Here is a 6,181-nt window from a genome sequence, read left to right on the forward strand (position 1 = left end):
AAAGGCAATAATCACAGAGGCTCCCTCCCCTACAGACATGGAGTCAAAAGGGGTGAACCTTCTGTAAGCCTCCATGAGCCTCTCCAGAAAGACTGAAGGGGGTTCAGTCAGCACCTGCATGACCTCTCTCACCTTAGCCAGATTTGTGGGCCTTTGTGCGGCACCCCTGAGACCCGCATCTAGAGCCCAATGGTAATTGGACAGCTCACCCCTACCTTGTGCCATGTTATAGTCCCATTGAGGACGCATCAAGGGGAATCCTTCATCCATCCCAGCTGGAGTCTGTACAGGACATCCAATATTGTCCCGGGCATTCTTCTGAGCTTCGAGGAGAATTCTTTCTTTCTCCTCGGTGGTGAACAAGGTTTGTAAAAGTTGTTGGCAGTCATCCCAGGTAGGCTGATGCGAAAACATCATGGACTCTATTAGACCTGTAAGCCCTGCAGGGTTTTCTGAAAAGGGAGGGGGATTAACTTTCCAGTTATAAAAATCAGAGGAAGAGAAAGGCCAGTACTGTAAAAGTTGTAAACCATCCTGGTCGTCTGGATTTGGAGGTGGTCCAACAGCCCTAAGGGGAAGCGCCACACCCAGGGATGCTACAGTGGAGTCGGCCAGTCCTTCGGAGGTAACTCCCCATCGACTCCTTGTCCCTGCAACGGTATCCCTTCCTCCGGCCCCAGGGACTGGAGCTAGAAGGGGGGCCAGCGGAGCTCAGGTTTGGGTTTCTGGTAGTGGGGCTGCAAGGTAAAGTGGGGGTGGGGGAGCAGGCCACTCGGGGTTCTTCTATTTCAGGGTAGATCTTAGGAACATGTGCTAGTGGAGTGCTGCACTTGCCCCTCTCCTTAGGCTTCACTTTCATTTTCTTATCTGCAGCATCTCCTCTCGCAGCCAGGATCCTGGAGCTGGAATGATGGGGTGGGAGGAATGATCGCGCAAGTCCTCCCATACTCTTATGTAAGGCTGTTGGTCTGGATGTGATCCCGGTCCTTCATGAAAAACAATGGCCTTCACAGCTCTAATGGTAGCCAAACCAAAAGTTCCTATGGGCGGCCATCCTACCCCAAAATCAGGCCTTTCCAAGGCACAAAAGGACTGCCACTGTTTTTTCTTAATTTCTACTGATAAATTATGTCCTCTTGCCCTAATTTCCATGCAATGGTCCTTAGTCCAAGACAAAGGGGTTGTCACTGTCTTCCCTACGACAAAAACAAAAAACCAAAGGTACAAGAACAAGACACAAACAATAAACACTAGCACGTCCAAGCACACTCGTCCCTGTCTGGACTTATACAAACAGCCAAACACAACTTCTGACGGGGTGGGATTCTGCTTCCACTCCCTTCTTGGTAGAAGAAGTACTCTGTCTCCTTCGTTCCTGAAAACCACAGTTAGGTCCCCCTGACTGCCCCTCACCCTTGGAGAGTCCTCCAAAGTTGCAGTCTCCAGGACTCTAGGATGTCTCCCTCCACAGGAGCTGGGTCCTCATGGCATGCAGCAGCAGCTGCAAACAAACTGCAGAGTGGAATTCTGCTTCCACTCCTATCTGTTAACAAACTGAAACCAAAACACATACACAGAGGTGCCGCACTCAGACACTCAGGATATTTAGAACAAAAACATTGCCAGCACAGACACACACACACAAGCGTACCTCCAAGGTGTCTTCAAGGTTCCTGGGTGCCACCTATATCCCCGTACGGGACACCAAATGTAGGACCTCCTTTTGGGGAGTCCCCCACTCCATTCTTGGGATAGCATACACCCAAGGAAACATGAGAGACCAACTTGATGGAAACACATGAGGCAGTTTATTTTCAGAGCTCCAAGCTGACACATATCTCACACAGGAGACAGAGGAGTCGACCCTGAGGCTCAAAAGTTAGTGTTTTATATAGGAAAAGTCAAGGGGCTTTGGCATGGTTACACATGATTTGCTGATCCAAAAATTGACAGGGGATTCTGGCACGCAGAGGGGGCTTTTTTGCATACATACAGCTTGGGCCATCAGCAATGTAAGAGGGCGATTTATTTTGTTAGCAGGAAGGTCACTTCGACATTAGTAAACTGCATCCAAGAGACAGGAGACAGGAGACTCCAGTCCAGATGGTGTATGACCCATAGGAGATTGCCCTGGCATGTCCCTTATCTTTTTATGGCAGGTCTGTTTGCAGAATGGCTCAATCACAACATTGCTTCAAGCCTGTCTATTGTGCCCGGGCTCTAAGTCTGCCTGCTGCCTCAACTATGCATTCTGAGAAATCCTAGCTCCCTTCAATGTCCACCATATATCTGTATTATTTTTCAATTAAAACCTTCACTATTTCAAGTTCTACTTAATTTTTTTCACAAATATTTTCAGTAAATATTTCTACTACCTTTATCAATTAGTTTAGAAATATTTTATATGTCTAATATTTTATCTGTATTATCTTTTCTGATATCTTAAATTATAATATATTTCCTGTATATTACTTCAATTGTATTAGAAATATTTTCCATCAAAATCTTCAATTTTATTAAAATTGTTTCTTGGTTGTTGGACAATGTTCTAGGTATATTTTCTATGTTTACTATTTTACTATTATTATTTTCCAACTAATTCTTCAATTTTAACACATATCTATATATATTTGTTCAATATTACTTGAATATCAGTTAAGAGAAACTTTAATTTTATCAGAAAATATTTCTATTTAATTTTTCAATTATTTAGAGATGTTTTTATGTACACACTATTATCTGAATAATTTCCCATTAAAAGTCTTCAATTTAACACTACTTTTCTATATATTGCTTCAATTTTATCAGAAATATTTTCCATGAAAATCATCAATTTAATAAGAAAATGTTTGTAAGTGCTTGATTTAGTAAAGATGATTTATCTTTTACCATTATTATTTTCCAACAGATTCTTCAATTTTAACACTTTATTTTTCAATTTTTTCCTAAAATTGAATTTGCCTAGACATTTAGTTTTCTTTGTCAACATTTTATGTGTATTTATTTTCAGGGCCAAATCTTAATTTTAAATAAATTTTCTGTATATTTCTTCAATTTTATAAGAAGTATTTTCCATGAAAGCCATCAATTTGATTAGAATTTTTTACATGGTTTGTCAGTCAGTTTTGATGTATTATCTATGTGTACACTTTCATGTGTATATTGTACATCAAATTCTTCAATTTTAACACACATATTTATATATTTCTTCAAATTCAGTGAAAATGTCACATTGGGTTCACTGTCAGTCACTCAGAGACTGATGGCCCTGCCCCTGAGGTCATGCCAACCCCGGCCCTTGCCCATCTATCTCAGCCCAGGGCAGAAACCATGTTGGAGTCCCTGACTCTCACCCAGCAACCGCTGGCCGCGCCCTCTGACATCACTCGAGCCCCACCCCCACTCCATGACCATGCATCTCAGCCCCTGGCGGGCGCCATGTTGGCATCCCTGTCCATCACCCGGCGACCGCTGGCCCCACCCCTGACGTCACTGTGGTGCCGGCCCAGCATCCAGCCTCCTGGAATGATGTCATTTCCTGTCTTCTATTTTATGAATGAAATTGGGCCGCGAGTTTGAACGTGCGTGTTGGTCGGAGGTCTGGCAGGGGCTGGCAGGAGGTGAGCGCACGCATTTACAGCTGCTAGGATTGCTTAGCTTCCCAGGCTCTGAGCAACCCGGCCTGGAATTGTGGAACGGGACCGCATTTGCATGCGCATTCGGATGAAGATAGTGCTCCATGCTGCGGGTGTCTGTGAGCTCTGGAGTAACTCCATGATATCCTCCTGTCCTCTCCACAGAGGCGGTCTGTGAGTTTGGAGAGGCCTGGCAAGACCCGGACTTCCCGCTCTGGAAAGTTTGCATGGGGACAGAGTGCAAACTCTCTCTGTGCTCCTCCAGGCGGGGACAGTGGCCGGGAAAGGCACAAGCTTCCCGCTCTGGAAAGTTTACAGTGGGATGGAGTGCAAACCCTCTCTGTGCTCCGGGGAGGGACAGTGGACGGGCAAGGCGCGAGCTTCCCGCTCTGGAAAGTTTGCAGTGGGGCAGAGTGCAAAACCTCTCTGTGCTCCTCCAGGCAGGGACAATGGCCATGCAAGGTGCGGGCTTCCTGCTCTGGAAAAATTGGCGCAGGGTGGAGTGCAAACTCTCTCTGTGCTCCTGGCGGGGACAGTGGACTGACTGGCAAGGCGCGGGCTTCCCGCTCTGGAAAGTTTGCAGCAGGGCGGAGTGCAAACCCTCTCTGTGCTCCTCTGGGCAGGGACAATGGCCGGGCAAGGCGCGTGCTTCCCACTCTGGAAAGTTTGCAGCAGAGCAGAGTGCAAACCCTCTCTGTACTCCAGGAGGGGGCAGTGGCCAGGAAAGATGCAGGCCTCACGCTCTGGAAAGTTTACAGTGGGGCGGAGTGCAAACCCTCTCTGTGCTCCTGGCAGGGACAGTGGACACGCAAGGCGCAGGCTTCCTGCTCTGGAAAGTTTACAGTGGGGCAGAGTGCAAATCCTCTCTGTGCACTAGGCAGGGACAGTGACCAGGAAAGAAGCAGGCTTCCCACTCTGGATAGTTTGTAGTGGGGCGGAGTGCAAACCCTCTCTGTGCTCTGGGCGGGCACAGTGGCCAGGAAAGGCGCAGGCTTCCTGCTCTGGAAAGTTTAGAGTGGGGCGGAGTGAAAACCCTCTCTGTGCTCCTCTGGGCAGGGACAATGGCCTGGCATGGCACTGGCTTCCCGCTCTGGAAAGTTTGCAGGGGGATGGAGTGCAAACTATCTCTGTGCTCAGGGCAGGGACAGTGGACTGGTGAGGCGCAGGCTTCTAGCTCTGGAAAGATTGCAGAGGGGCAGAGTGCAAACTCTCTCTGTGCTCCAGGCAGGGACAGTGGCCAGGAAAGAAGCAGGCTTCCCGCTCTGGAAAGTTTACAGTGGGGCGGAGTGCAAACCCTCTCTGTGCTCCTGGAAGAGACAGTGGCAGGACAAGGCGGAGCTTCCCTCTCCGGAATAGTTTGCAGAGGGGCTGAGTGCAAAACCTCACTGTGATCCTCCAGGCAGGGACAGTGGCCTCCTGGCATGACCCTCCTGTGGGAACAGAAGCAGAGCCTGGCTGCCCTGGATCGCTGGTCTGTGCGCCCAGCCCTCGCAGTTTGAGCTGCTGAGACAGGCCAATAAATTGCATCCTGTTCCTTAATGACACAGGCTGGGCTGTGAAAGGACAAAGACCTGATAGAGTTTACAGAGGTCTGTGCTGGCGCTTTCCCAAGGAACATTAATGACCAAGTTGCAGCTGGCTGGGGTCAAGGTCTGTGGGATGGGCGGGGCTAGGTCCCAGGGTAACTTGTTTTTTGCTTGTTTGTTTGTGGTCCCAGGGTAACTTGTTTTTTTGTTTGTTTGTTTGTTTGTTTGTTTAGTTTTTGTTAATTATTTCTGTAGTAGTTTTTTTATTGCTTTACTTTAGATGCTTAGTGTTTTGATTATTGTGCAGAAAAGGGACTTTTCCCCAGTCTGCTTGGTATTTAGGATGCTTTTACATTAACTCTGGCTATATGTTTATAATAACTCTGGCTATTCTTACACAGGCACCTTCTTTAGTTTAGGAAATTTTCATTTAAGATTTCATTGGAAATGTTTTCTAGACATTTATGCTGATTGATCTTTTTCACTCTTGCCCTCAGCTTCTCCTTCTGAGGTGTTCCCTGTGGGTGTGCAGCTTGAATGCTTCTCTTTGTTCTGCTCTGAGCTCTGTTGTTGTGTCCTGTGAGGGGACCTCAGGGAAACGATGAAATCAAGACATGGTGAGGACAGGATTTCTGCCCACAATGGGAAGGAACATGCAGCTGAGCAGTGGGTGCTGGGGTTGTGGATCCTCTATGGTGTTGGATCGGAAGCATCATTAAGATGTGACTTCCTGTGAGGTTTCTATTGCTGCTTCTTACCTGCTAATTCAGGCCTTTAAATATAAATACCTTAAGTTTTATGGTTGATTCTAATTCTGTCCAGAACATCTGGACTAGTTGCTTTCCTGTAGCAGCATGGGTGGTTTATGTGACTATGCAGCACCTGGGTCCAAACCGTTTTGTCTTTTATAATATACATTAAGAAGGCAGGGTTAGGCCTGGAGAGATGGCTCAAAGTTTAAAAGCTCTGGCTATTCTTACACAGGCATGATTTCAATTCTTACCAACCACATGGTCACTC

Source organism: Apodemus sylvaticus, chromosome 19 (assembly GCF_947179515.1).
Source record: "Apodemus sylvaticus chromosome 19, mApoSyl1.1, whole genome shotgun sequence".
In the NCBI taxonomy this organism is placed as follows: Eukaryota; Metazoa; Chordata; class Mammalia; order Rodentia; family Muridae; genus Apodemus; species Apodemus sylvaticus.